The 15,257-nt window shown below is 36.8% G+C and overlaps 1 protein-coding gene across 1 annotated transcript in view; it reads left to right on the top strand.

Moving 5' to 3' along the window:
- Positions 1-15,257, top strand: part of Adamts6 (ADAM metallopeptidase with thrombospondin type 1 motif 6) — a 200,992-nt gene that overhangs the window by 35,432 nt on the left and 150,303 nt on the right. The window lies entirely within an intron of this gene.

The following is a 15,257-nucleotide window of genomic DNA, read 5'->3' as shown; positions in this document are numbered from 1 at the left end:
TTCTTTCTTAGGACCAAGATACCTCATGATAAAGACATATTAATCCTTGTGAAAGTTTTATCTTGGTATTTCTCTTTCTGAACTTAAATGTGTTATGTAAAAGAAATAAAATTATCTTGTCTATTTATTCACACCCCTTGTCCGCAAAAGTGAATTATTCTAAATATTTTCAAAGTTTCAGTTTGTTTTCTTCTGATAATTAGCTAATTAATCTCATTAATGTTTTGTATGTGTGTATTTATTAAACTTAAATAAATAATAAGGTTAAATTCTCTTGGCATATTACCTTAATTTTAGGTTTGTTTTGATTTCCAATCAGGTGACCTGTTAATGACTAAACAAGTGCTTTGTGTCAAGTATGTGGCTTGAAGCCAGTGAAATGTCTGCATGTGCCCAGCAATATGCAATGTGTTCTGATACACAGCTGTCATAATTACTGCATGCTGCACTGATAATCCAGCATCTGTTATAATAGGACAGTTTACTGTTTGTCAAAATGTGAGTTGTGTGATTTCTTTGTTTCCGCTGGAAAAATCCTTTTGTATGTGTTTTCAACATTTCAATGGGGACCAGGGATTTACAGTAGAGGGACAGAAGCTTTAAAATATTAACAGCCCATTAAGTACAGGATATGGTCCATGAGGTTTAATGGGAAGTTGTTAAAAGGAGATGGAACTGTTCCAGTGTTTGGGTAGATGTGGTTAATGGAAAAGCGCAAGGCAGGGAGCTCTTAAAACCATATATATTTAGGTAGACCAAAGGACAATAGCAACACATATCATCCCCAACAAGCAATACTTGGAGCACAGCAAGAACTCCATTTGGTGCATATGCTAATTTTCTTTTTCAAAAGATAGCTGGGGAGGTTGTGCTAGAAAATTTCTCCCTGTGGATCTGAGATGCTTGCTGTTCATTAAATCAAACCTTGAAAGACTTTGAAATAGCACCTACTTTGTTTAACTTTAAGAGATTACAAGACCCCTGAGATTAGTCCTTAAAATAGCTCTTGGTGATTATCTAGAGTATAATAAAAATACAAGATTCTCAAAGGAAGGTATTTTTAAAGTAAAATGTTCAGAACTCTGAAGCAAACTATTATTTGTCTAGTTATTTATTATACACTTTGCAACATACTTTTATTATACATCTCTTGTGATCTACTTGTATATGTATTACATGATTAGTAATTATTAGTTCTGATATACCACCTTGTTTTATATGCACATTCTTAGATCTTAGTCATCAGCTCAGGCTAGCAATTCACGTTTTTTGCTTGAGCAGATTAAACACTTTTCTTCCATGTTCTTCAATCTTGAACAAGTCTTGTAACTTCTTTGACTCAGTTTTGTTTCTATAAGACTCCGACTGAGACTTCATAGGGTTATTTATATGGTCAAATTAAATTGTGTACCTGAATATTCCATTAATTATTAAATGACAAATCTATGCCATGTAATATCATTATTAGAAAGGCTACATCAGAAATTAAGCCTCTGGAACTTTGTAGATAGGTCCAAATATTGAAAATATAGCCCTACTCAGTACTGTTCACTCTTCCAGCACTGAGTTTTATCACTCATGCTTCATGAATTTTTTCCTTTGGGTTTTGTATTAGATTGACTAAAAAATGCAGGTTGAAAAAAGTGAAATCCCTGCTGAAACATGAATAGGCATTACTATCACTATCATTTTCTAGTTCTTGGAAGTGAACGAAGGACCTCATGCATCCTGAGCAGATACTTAGAATTGCGTTACAGCCCCACTCCTTGACTGAGTAAGGATGATGAGATCCATATGTTTGCTTCCTTACCTGAGCACTTTTTGTCATCTCAGTCCATGACATTCACTGTCTGCAATTCTGCCACATTTTCTTTATCTGTTGATAGAGGTTTCTTCCCAGTCCTGCAGCTGTTCAGTCCCCCCCAAAATACTCAGAGGTCTACATCAATTATAAACTGGTTGACCTATTAGATCAGGCTTCTTATTAACTAACTCTTACACCTTAACCCATAATTCTTGTCTGTGTTAGCCATGTGGCTTGGTACCTTTTATCAGTGAGGCATTCTCATCTTGCTTCCTCTGCCTTTGGGTGATGGCTGCAGACTGAGCCTTTCTTCTTCTCAGAATTCTCCTGTTTAGGTCACCCCACCTATACTTCCTGCCTGGCTACTGGTCAATCAGCATTTTATTAAACCAGTACAAGTGACAAATCTTTACAGGGTACAAGACCATTGTCCTACAGCATTTATCTATTGCTTCATAGCAACTCATATTAAAATTTAGTGTATTAAAACAATGACCATTATTTTTATTATTGCTCATGCTCTCTTTGGTAGTGAAGTTAGGGAGTGCTGATTTGAGCAGTTTTTTTCAGGTCTCTAATGTAATTACACCTATACCCTGACTTGAGATGGAAAAATGGGGGAATGTAGGAGCTGGGCAATAAGGCATCTTATCCTGCTAACATTGTTTTTCTATGTAGGCTAGTTTAGACTTTCTCTGCATGTCTTAGGGCAATTACCTGGTTCCTTACACAGAAGAAATAATAAATAGCCAGTGTCCCAAAAGAAAGAAGCAGAACTTCTCTTTGGCATGGGAATTACTTCCTCTACCATTACAGACTTGTCATAACTCTTAAGGATTAAATACACTCCTTCAGTGGTGAGTCACTTCTATGGGAGCCCATGTTATTGTGAGCACTTTTGTACACGAATAATGATTATTCCCATCACTATGTGAGTCTGACTTTCTCCAGGACTGCATGGAGAACTGTTTGCTTTCCCTTTTCTTTTGTAAGTTTGTATTTTTATGTTACATACAAATAGGGCAGAAATAAAAACTTACTAACAGTAACAGAATTGCTTTCCAAATTGCTTTTTCTTCATTTTTGGAGAGATTGTTTGACATATAACAAGGAAGGAAAGTCTCAACTTTCCTTGAAATCTCACTTGTTTCACTTTAGAAGTTCATGTTTGGAGAATCATCTATGTGCTCACAGATAATAAAGATGTTTATTCTTTTTTCCCAGCATGCTAAGTTTTTAACAGAGTGGTATTTATATAGGAAATATTTTGAAAATTGTGCAGCCCTGCCTAGCTGATGAAATGTGCTAATGTTCTTTAAGAAATCATAAGTTTTTGGATACTTAAATTCACATAGGCATAAATGTTAAAATTATGAATATAAAACTACACATATAATACATGTTCATAAGTAAGAGTTTGAGACCAGGCTGGTCTACAGAGTGACTTCCAGGACAGACAACCAGGGAACACACAGAGACCCTATATTGAAAGGCAAAACCAAAAAACAAAAAAGAAGGAAACAAAAAAGAAAAAGAGAAAGATGATTATTAAATGTAGTACTTAGCCTATACTGGATTCTGTTTTAGAAGAAGTAAAAGGACATCTTCAGGTCAAATGACAGAATTGGAATATAGGTTAGATAAACATATTGTAAACATGAGTGATTTTTCTGTGACTATATGAGAAAATATGCCCAAAGGAAGAGATTTATTCTGAAAATATTTAGGAATAATGAGCCCTGGTATCAACCCTCCCCCTCCGTGTGTGTGTGTGTGTGTGTGTGTGTGTGTGTGTGTGTGTGTGTGTATGTGTGAAATAATTTTATATGCACTTTACTTTTTGAAACTAATATTTAACATGAAGTTACAAAGCAGATTCTTTGTGAAAATCAAAGGAAGACTGTGACCGCTCCCTCTGCTGTATATAACTCCAATTTTTGTATAAAATGGGATTAAGGAGGAAAAGTATAGCTATGGTTAAAAAAGAAAAGAAAAATATCAACTAATTGAGGTTTTTACTTTGCTATTTCTGTCACCCTGGTATGTAAGAAGAAAGTTCTCAAATGGTCGGTCTTTTCTTTTAGGACACATGTAGAATGAGAGAAGCAGGTACATACATGATTTCAACGATCAAAACATTTGTTTGCCCTCTGCTGGGATATTTTCCATTTCTTTGTTTTGTTTCTGTTTTGCTTTGAGAACTTCCTTTCCTTCTGCCCTATTGCTCCATGATTTGATTGATTCATTCCCTAATGTGCTTCAGTTTCTACCAGCTCACTGAAATCTCTGTCAGCCTAAAAATCTAACAATGTTTTTCTTATTATTTTTCTCTCTTTGTCTTTTGATTCTATGATAGAGTTCTTCTTATGAACTATTTAGTTGAGAAGATCTTGAGCAATTAAAATGTTTAACTAGGTCATAGCACCAGGTGAAAACTCACAGTGAGTGGACCTGGTTTATAATAAAATTCTTATATGTTATTGATTTAGTTATAGTGTTTACTAATTTATTTCTAGAAAGATTTTATTAATGAGTAAATTAAATTGATTTTTATTTCTTTTGTTTAGTTTTTTATTAATAAAATATGTAACATGAACATAAAATATAAATACATTGAAATGAAATAGATTATTATGTATACCAGTTACATGGAACAGCATTTAGTTAATAAATAACAGATTTTATCTAAAATACTTTTTTAATTAAATATTTTTCACTTATTGAACATACTGACCACAGTTTTCCCTCCCTCCTCTTCTCCTGTCACCTCTTCCCCTGCCTCACATCTACCTCAACTCCCCATCCCCTTCTCCTCTGCTTCTATTCAGAAAGGGGCAGGCCTCCCATGGTCATGAACAAAGCATGGCACATCAAGCTGAGGCATGACCAAGTTCCCCTGCATCAAGGCTGGGAGAGTTGGACAGGTTCCCAAAAGCCAGCTAAGCCTAATGTACTTCTTAGTTTGATAGCTCCAACTGGAATTACTTAAGATATAAGGAAATACACACCATAATATATTCTTTCTTGTTGTTCATTCAGGGGCATTGCATGTGGACAAATTATAGATCTTGTTGCCATTTCTGTGGCAAAACCATTGAGTTCTCTGATGTTGAAACAGTTTTTACTCAGTTCATTGTTGATGTGTACAATCACTTTGTCATCTGGCTTATTTTCAATGATTGACAGTATTCAGGATCATAATTGCAAGTATGTACAATTATATTTTCATAGCCATCCTTGACTTTAGCATCACTTCTACCAAGGACAAATTTGCAAATGGCCCTCTCAAGTTGCCCACTGTATGCCTCCATATTAACAGCTTTAATTCTTGATTTGTATCTTTCTGCATAGGTATTGTTGACAAATGGGCATGCCTTTGTCATCTCTAGAGTCTTATTGTAGCCCATCAAGTGTAGAGTCACCCACAGGTCAAGAGGGTTTCCTTCTAGATCATTGGCTTCTATCAAATACAAGTCCACAAATTCCTATTTTGTTAATTCATTTTTTGTGTGTGTGTCAAAGTTTTAGGTCACAATCTATCTTAAAGAAATGCCAGGCAGGAGGTCAAGGCCAACTAAATTAATTTATAAAATGGCTTTTATATTTAATTTCTACATTAAGAGTCTGGAATTAGTGTATAATGTGTTAGCCCTGAATTATTCCTGTAATCTCAGAAACTGAGTCTAGGTTTTGAGAATTATCTATTCATTGTCAGGGAAAGTATTTCTGATTACACATTCAAAAAGGTGCTATGTTATTTATGATTTGGTGCAAAGTATTTTTCCCTGAGCTCATGTGTTGAAATAGACATAAAACGAAGTGCCAGGTTCTCATATGTAGTAAAGCTCTGAGGATTTGGAGGTTTTGCTTTGTTTTGTTTGTGAACTTTTGCCAAATTTTCATTTTGCAAAAAGTTCTGCAAGTAGTGTAGACAATATTGTTTGAATTACTAAAAGTATAATAAAAATCTTTGAAAAGTTTTGTGTGGGAATGCAACCCAATGACCCAATGTCAGATAAAACATTTCAAATTAAATTTGACAGTTGATAAAGTTTAAATCTGATTCAGAATTGGTTGCACTGTTCTAGAAAGTTTTAGAACTATAAGGATGTAAGGTGTCTATGGTAAAAGCAGGCTCTTGGAGGCGGATCTTGAGGATTATAGTCCTGCTTCCTCTGATTTAATATTCAGTTTCCTGATTTGCTGAGATGTAAGGAGCTTCTCCTTCACATCTGCCAAAATGTCAGGAGACTCTTCCTCACTTTCTCACTCTCCCACTGAATTGCACTTTATATTTCTTCCTTCATTAGGATAGATTGGAGCCACCTGCCCAAATAAATCTTTCTCCATCACGTTGCTTCTATAATGTGTTGGTCACAGCAAAGAGTACATAACTAATATAGAAAGTTAGTACTGAGAGTTTGTTGCTGTGGTCAAACTGATGATGGGGCATGTAGGCTTTTGGAATTAACTTGTGGGATGAGTGTGGAGTTTAGGACTGTGAGCTAGACAATTCCTAGAGAACTGATGGGAGTTTATGTTGCATGCGTAAATGGTAAAGGCTGTGCTCATGAAGTCATAGAAGGAGACTCGAATCCCTATCATAAATTGGTTAGAGGCCATGCGTTTTGCATTTAAACAAAGAATCTAGCTACATTCTTCCAATTTCCTAAAAATTAGAGTGAGGTTGAATCTGCAAGTAATGAACTAATTTATTTAGTGGAGAAACTTTCAAGACAGCATAGCTTCTAGGCTATGGCAGTTATTACTGGCTGATTTTAGCTGGATTTATAGCAAGAATCTAAAGCCAAAAATAACAGAAAGATGTGAAAGTTGTGCCATTTGGTAAGGAAAGGAGCATGCATGTGTTAAAAGTTGTAGACAGGGTAGATGTGAATAAAGCAGGTACCAATGAAGGACTGTGGCTGTTAAAGAGATTAACACCTTCTATTGCAGAGGGCTTGGGCTTTATACAGAGAGGAAGTAAAGGCACCTTGAAGGCAAGACTCTTGTGCTTAGTGCTCCAGGAATAATATGTAAAAATGTGTGACTGAGTTTGCCTTACAGATAGAATGCCTGAAAAGATAGGATAATTGGGTTTCCTTCCTGGAAAATGACCTTTTAGAGATAATGTTTTCATAGGTTTGGTGAAACAAACACCTAGAGGCTTCCATAGTCATGGTCGAAAGCAGTGGTTCTCAATCTTCCTAATATAGTTACTATCCTTTAATACAGTTCCTTATGTTGTGGTGATCCCCAACCACAAAATTATTTTGTTGCTATTTCATAAATAATTTTGCTACTATTATGAATCACAATGTAAATATTTTTGGAGGTTGAGAGTCCTGATATAAAGAGTCCCAGATACCTCCCATTGCCCTCATGGTTCCGGACGTTCAGGCATAAAGAATGCAAGTGCTATGGAACTTGCACCATGTTTCTAGAAAAAAAAGCTTATGAGGTCAGAAAGTGTGTAGTAATGTGAGGTCAGTGTTTGAAGTTGAATATGAGACGAAAGCGGATGCACTTAGGGTGGTTATGTCCTTGGACAGATATGAAACCTAAGTTGCCCTAGAGAACCAAGGATAATGGAAGAATCAGGAATACCATGAATCAGGGTCATCTTCAAGTAATAGTACACCTACAGATTTGTACTGAAATTGTCAGAACCATAAGGAAGAAATTACTGAAGTCTCTTGGATTTCAGATGTTGCCACTGCATATTATGAATGTTGAACACAGACATAAATGGTTAAAAATTGCTCTGTTGGCTTTCAGTCTTGTTTTGGTCTAATCTAATCTATTACATCTTTCATTCCTTTGGGAATGAGAATGTTTACTCTCATTGTATATAGGAAGTACCTAACTTAGTTTTTGTTTTGGCTTAATTTGTTCATTATTATTTTTGTTGTTATATTTTGCTGGGATTCACAGCTAATCACTTGCTTTGAGTATTAGAAGAAATTTGGCCTTTTGAATGGTGGGTACTCTTCAAGGTGTGATTAAAGCCTTTGCATGTGAGATGGCCATAAGCCTAAAGAAGTTAGGGGCAGACTGCTGTGGTTTGACTCCAAAATGTTTCCGTCCCAGAGGCTAGTGTAATTGAATACTTGATCCCCAGTTGGAGGTGGTGTTTTGTGAGGTTGTAAATAAGGGAGCAGTTGGGTTTGGTTTATATAGGTGAATCCTTGGGGACAGACATGTGAGGGCATAGTCCAAACCCACTCTGGGTCAGCATTCTGCTTCTTGGTCCGTTAGGTTGTAAGAGCATCTATCACATCACACATTTTAACTGCCATCAACTCTGCATGCCTGTCTTGCTAACATAGACTAAAACTGTGAATTAATAGACATCTTTATTTATGTTTGTCTGTCAGGTGTTTGGCCATAATGATGAGAAAATAGTAACTAATATAAATAGTTGATCCAAAATACAAACATCCATTTTAAGGAGTACATTTAATTCATCTTGTTGTCTTTCTTGTATTTCAAGACAGTGGCAGATTCAAGTCAGTCATCCCTTAGAGACAGCATTTACACTGTCTACATGTCCAAACAAGGGGTGCCTGACAAGCTCTCTGTTTTTATTCTAAAAGCAGTGCAAGGATATTATAAAATGGTTATAATTAGCTCTGTGTTTACGGGGTAGATGAAGCATAAGTGAATTTTGTGTTTAAGTTGATGCCACATCTGAAGATATTTCATTTTGTATATTCAGATCCTTCAATATTGAAAATCTCAGAAATTCAATGTTTCTAGTCCCAAGCTATTTGGATAGCATGATCTCTATGGAGTTTTGTGTGATTGATTATTGGGCTGGCCTGTTTTATGTCAGCTTGACACAAAGTGAAGTCATCTGAGAGGAGCAAACCTCAATTTAAAAAAAAAACAATATCTGCCGAGGATACGAGATCAATAAGATGGTAGTGTTAGGAGCATTGAACCTGATGAAATCACACATAGGTGAGACTCTTGTACTATTTATTTATTTATTTATTTATTTATTTATTTATTTATTTATTTTCCAGTTTATTTTTTTATTAAAAATTGCCATCTCCTCCCCTCCTCCTCCCTCTTCCCTCTCCTCCCCTCCACCCATACCCCCACTCCCTCTCTCTCCAGGCCAAAGAGCCATCAGGGTTCTCTACACTATGTTGAGTCCAAGGTCCTCCCAACTCCCTCCAGGTCCAGGAAGGTGAGCAACCAAACTGACAAGGCTCACACAGAGCCCGTCCTTGTCGTAGAGACCAAGCCCATCGCCATTGTCCTTGGCTTCTCGGTCAGCCTCCACCATCAGCCAATTTCAGAGAGTCCGATTTGGTCGGATGTTCCATCAGTCCCATTCCAACTGAACTTGGTGATCTCCTGTTAGTTCTGTCCTGCCGTCTCAGTGGGTGAACGCACCCCTCACGGTTCTGACTTTCTTTCTCATGATCTCTCTCCTTCTGCTCCTCATCAGGACCTTGGGAGCTCAGTCCGGTGCTCCAATGTGGGGCTCTGTCTCTTTCTCCATCCATCGCCCGGTGAAGGTTCTATGGTGATATGCAAGATATTCATGAGTATGGTTATAGGATCTGGCCTTTTTCGGCTCCCTCTCTGCAGCTGCCCAAGGAACTAGCTGGGGGCATCTCCCTGGACACTTGGGAACCCCTCTAGAGTCAAGTCTCTTGACAACCCTCAGATGGCTCACTTAATTAAGATATATGCTTCCCTGCTCCCATGTCCACCCTTCCTATATCCCAAGCATCCCCTTCCCCCAAGCTCTCCCCATCCTCCCCTTCACGCTTTTCTCTCCCTATCTCCCCTTGCCCCCATCCTACCCCACCCCCAAGTTCCCAATTTATGCCCGGCAATCTTATCTACTTCCAACATCCAGGAGGATAACTGTATGTTTTTATTTGGGTTCATCTTCTTATTGTCTTCTCAAGGATCACGAATTATAGGCTCGATGTCCTTTAATTATGGCTAGAAACCGATTATGAGTGAGTACATCCCATGTACATCTTTTTGGGTCTGGGTTACCTCACTTAGAATAGTGTTTTCTATTTCCATCCATTTTCCTGCAAAATTCAAGATGTCATTGTTTTTTTACCGCTGAGTAGTATTCTAATATGTATATATTCCACAGTTTCTTCATCCATTCTTCCACTGAAGGGCATCTAGGTTGTTTCCAGGTTCTGGCTATTACAAATAATGCTGCTATGAACATAGTTGAACAAATGCTTTTGTAGTATGATTGGGCATCTCTTGGGTAAATTCCCAAGAGTGGAATTGCTGGGTCCTGGAGTAGGTTGATCCCGAATTTCCTGAGAAACCGCCACACTGTTTTCCAAAGTGGTTGCACAAGTGTGCATTCCCACTAGTAATGGATGAGTGTACCCCTTACCCCACAACCTCTCCAGCAAAGGCTATCATTGGTGTTTTTGATTTTAGTCAATCTGACAGGTGTAAGATGGTATCTCAAAGTTGTTTTGATTTTCATTTCCCTGATCACTAAGGACGTTGAGCATGACCTTGTGTGTCTTTTGGCCATTTGAACTTCTTCTGTTGAGAATTCTCTGTTTAGTTCAGAGCCCCATTTTTTAAATGGATTAATTAGCATTTTAAAATCTAGTCTCTTGAGTTCCTTATATATTTTAGAGAACAGACCTTTGTCAGTTGCAGGGTTGGTGAAGATCTATTCCCAGTCAGTAGGCTGCCTTTGTGTCTTAGTGACAGGCTAGCTTCACGTTCTTTTAGTCATACACAATTTCATGTTATGACCTGATGATCACTGCACAATAAAGCTTGTAGTTATATAGATTGACTCTTCAGAAAATTCCTATCACAACAATTCCTTCAAATATAATGTAGTAACTTCCTCTAACACCCTTACCTCTGCAATGAATTTTAAATTAACTGGATAAAGCAGTTCTTACACCAAGATGAAGAACTGAAGCAATTGATGTGCTGAGCGAAGGCAGTGGTTTTTAGTGAAGCCGGTTTAGATCTTATCATGGCATGCATTTGGTGGCACCTCCTAGTCCCTTTGGACTTTTTTTTTCCACATCAGACAAAACCTCCTGAACAGTTTTGTGTAGTCTGGCAGGATTGTTAGTTGCAGTGGTGTAGAAACGAAAATAATTTGGGTGTTCTAGATTGAAAGTGAGGTGCCTGTTCTATGAAGTGGTGTTGGTGTTGAACTTCGTGTACCAGACTTTATGAATTTAAAACATTTTTTTTAAAGGTAGATGATATTGGTGTCTTTTAAATGCCTTTGGAATACCGAGACATTCATTGTAATTGCACATCTTACAAAGAGGAATTTTTGGATCAGAATGTATTGTAAATTTACACAAATTTAGAGTCCAAACAAAACCCACTTCATGTTTGTATAAAGTATTTTAAGCTATTCATTCTGATCTTCTATTTATTCTACAGCTTGCAGTGTTTGTGTTTAGGGCCTACCATCCCCCAACTATGGAATTCATATTGAAAGTTTCTAACAATCTGAAGAGTTTATTCTCCTCCACTATTGGGATCCACAAAATTCAGTTAAGTTCTCAAGAAAGCTGACATGATGGAAAATAAATACATTTTCCAAATACTAATAATAAAATATCTTATAAGAAAATTATAGTATCATGTATACATTTTTAGCAGCTTACAAGAAGTAGATAACTTCAAAGTTGTTTTGAGGAAACACTATGCAGTTTGTCTTCTGAGTGCTCATGAAATTCAATGCTAAAGAACTCCACACACCATAGTATCTGTGCTGATGAGCTGTCCACATGTGAAGAGAGAGAGGATGTGGACTTGTGGCACATTTGATAGTGCTGTCTGCACTGTTCCATTAATCTGTACAATTATTTGGTCTTTGTATATTACCATGACTATAACAAACAGTAATTGATTTTACTTTCCTGCAGCCTTAATATGATATAAATGGCCAATAAAAATTATATACAGTTACAATGACTTATAGGTCTTTGTATAAACTATGAAATTTATATGTTCATTATCACATATTAATAGACACATATACACAAAAATAAGTGTAATTTTCTTTTAAAATTAAAGTCAAACTTATTGCCATTGTTTTTGTTGTTTTATTTAACACATTTTCCCTCAGATCCTACTTTCCTTCTTTGTCTGGTTATTATTTTATATTCTTTAAATACTGTTGACTGTATCTGTGAGGATGAGTTACTGTAGTTTAGGAAAGCAAACAAGCACATGCTTGCTGTAATAGTTAGATGTGCTATTTCTTACTTTTTGAAGGATAAAGTATTTGAAGTGACCCTAATTGATATCTAGAGTTTCACAGAAGAAATGGAAGAAGAGGTTTTTATAAACTGTTTGTGGATATAAGGAAATACAAAATCATTTTGGGTTGTGGTGACTGGTATATTTGGTAGAAGTAGACATAAGTTTGGGGAGTAATAAATAATCCTAAAAAGGTAAACTGAAACAAGATTATTTCTTGAATTCTAAAGTACATTGTTTATATTTTTAGAGAGAATTTGATTTTTTAGTAGCGGAATGGCATACACAGAACTAATAAGCAAGCCGTGAGTGGTGCTGGAAAGATAAGGCTCTGTGGCTAGGAGCTCATACTGCTTTTCCAGAAAAGCAGGGTTTAATTTCCACTTCCCACATCAGATGGCTCACAACTCTTTGTAACTCCAGCTCCAGGATCTGTGAACACAGAAGCACATACAGTCCTTGTCCCATACACATAATGACTAAGACCATTAATGATGTACACGAGGGAGTTCTACATGACTTAGAGATTTCATGCTCACAATAGCATTGTCATGTTTGGAAAAACAACATTTCACAGCACCGTTCCTCGTCCTCCATTTCTTATAGTCTTTCTGCCTTTTCTTTTGTCACATTTCCTGAGCCTTGGTTGGTAGTGGTGATGATGTCCCATTTAGGGTTGAGCCGCCATTCTCCTTTTCTAAGTACTTGAACCAGGTACACATCTTTTCATTGGCTGCTGTCCATTGTAAAAGGCAGTGTCTTTGGCCAAGGCTGAGAGCAACCCAGGCACATGGGTGCAAACTTTGTGTTTTACAGTGTAGTCGTTTTTATCATTGTAAAGCAGTGCTGTATTTCACAAACCTCAAAATACAACATTGTCAGATGTCAGTTTCTTCCTATACTTGTGCTGACAAAAATTAATAGTCAAAAATATTCGTAACAGAAATGTACCAATGTTACAGTCACAGATACTCAACCATATATCTTTTTATTTTGCTCAGTCAGTTTATCCTCATAAATTGGGGTGAAAGAATGGCAGCAAATGAATTCCTTACCCAAATGCATTCCTTACCTCCAAACTAGAACTTTGGTTTTGTATAAGCACTAGGGTTTGTATGGCATCCTAGGCTTTTTTCTTTTCTTTTTTATTTATTTATATTGTTTTTTCAAGACAGGTTTTCTCTTTGTAGTACTGGCTGTCCTGGAACTTGCTCTGTAGATCAGGCTGACCTTAAACTAACAGAGATCCACCTGCCTCTGCCTCTGAAGTGCTGGGATTAAAGCCACCACACCCCACTTTAATTAAGGTTTCTATTATTTTGATGAAATATCATGACCCAAAAGCAACTTGTGGAGAAAAGGGTTTATTTGACTTATACTTCAACACTGCAGTCCATCATTGAAGAAGCCAGGACAGGAACTCAAACAGAGCAAGTACCTGGAGGCAGGAGCTGATGCAGAGGCCATGGGGTAGTGCTGTTTATTGGCTTGCTCCTCATGACTTGGTCAGCCTGCTTTCTTATAGAACCCAGGATTACCCACCCAAGGAGGGCACCACCCACAATAGCTTGGCCCTGCCCCATTAATTAAGAAAATGCTCTACAGGCTTGCCTACAGCCTGATCTTATGGAGACATAAGATTTCTTCTTAGATGACTTTAGCTTATGCCAACTTGAAATAAAACTATGCAGCACACATGGATTATCTAATGATCATGTTTGTTATTTTTTGTGTGTTCACATGTGCCTGGGTGCACATAGGTATGTGTGTGGTGATGTTTTCATGTGGAGCCCAGAGAATAGCCTCAAACATTATCCACCTTATCCTTGAGGCAGGGTCTCTCACAGGCCTGAAACTCACCAAGTGGACTAGGCTGGCTGGACAGTAAGGCCCAGCAATTTGCTGTTCTCACTCACCAGTGCTACCTGGGTTCTGGGAATCAAATTCAGCTCCTTGTGCTTCTGCTTCTGCTTCTGCTTCCCTTCAATGACTTTTACATGGGTACTCAGTATTTGAGCTCGAGTCCTCATGCTTGCCTGACAAGCACTTTAGTGACCAAGCCATCCTCCAAGCTCTTAAAGGACCTTTTCTAATTGCAGTTTAGGGCTCCTGCTGCATCATGTTAGTTAGGGTTTATATTGATTTGTTTAAAGGATCCTGAGAGTCAAAAAAGTACACTCTTTCTTTAGTCTGTTATTTTTTTCCCAGGTCCTACTGAAGCAAGATAGTACATAAATTTTATGTGTGTGTGCTCATGCACACACATTTATATGTGCGTGTGTGTGTGTGTGTATGTGTGTGTGTGCATTTATGTTAGTGCATGCACATGTATGCGAGTGCATGTGTGTTTTCCCAAGTATCAGAAACTGAATGAGGTATATCTGAAACTCGAAAGTTTTGACAATATTCATTAAAGTATATAAGCAATATTTAACTTTGATACTGTCTCTTTAGTGACTTAAAAGTATAAGTATTTTATATATGAAATTTAAAATGCACAGTTATACATCAGTTAATTGTTTTGTTAACTGACTCCTAAATGAAGTTTAATTTAATATGTATCTCTGCTCAACAATGAGGAAAGTGTTGACCTCATAATCTAATTGTTTGAATCGGTCATCATTGCCACATTCTTTCTTATGGCATAAATTGTCTGTCAGTTACAAGCATGACTTTATTTTAACATATTAATACTTTCTATGAAAATATTCCATTTCTGAATTCCAAAATTGTGAGATATTTAGATTAACTTGTAACAGGAAGACACTCAGAAAGTTTCAGAGCCTTCCCAGGATGAAATAAAGATTTTTTTCCCTCTAATTTTCCTTGCTTAGCTCTTACTGTGTTTCCTAGCATCAATTCTTTCTTGAATTACCCCTTTGTTTTATGTTCTAGAGATTTCTGTAGTCAATGCATCTTAACAAAATTTGGGATGTGTGACGAAAGTATGCTTTCTTCTTTGAAAGTAAAAACAGAGTCATTGTAGAAGAATAAAGAAATGGAAAACTGGTGGGTTACAGTTCAAATGCATTCTTAGGCAGCTCAGTTTTAACAAAGGTGTGAATGGTACTTTGGGATTTGGAAGTAAATTCCATTCAAACATATATATGTCTGTATAACTAATGAAATGACTTTGTTTAAATTAATTTGAATATTTATAGGATGAATTATGGCTATATATTATAATATGTAACATACTGATCACAAG

Source organism: Arvicola amphibius, chromosome 3, assembly GCF_903992535.2.
Source record: "Arvicola amphibius chromosome 3, mArvAmp1.2, whole genome shotgun sequence".
NCBI lineage: Eukaryota > Metazoa > Chordata > Mammalia > Rodentia > Cricetidae > Arvicola > Arvicola amphibius.
This window is presented reverse-complemented; position numbering and strand designations above follow the sequence as displayed.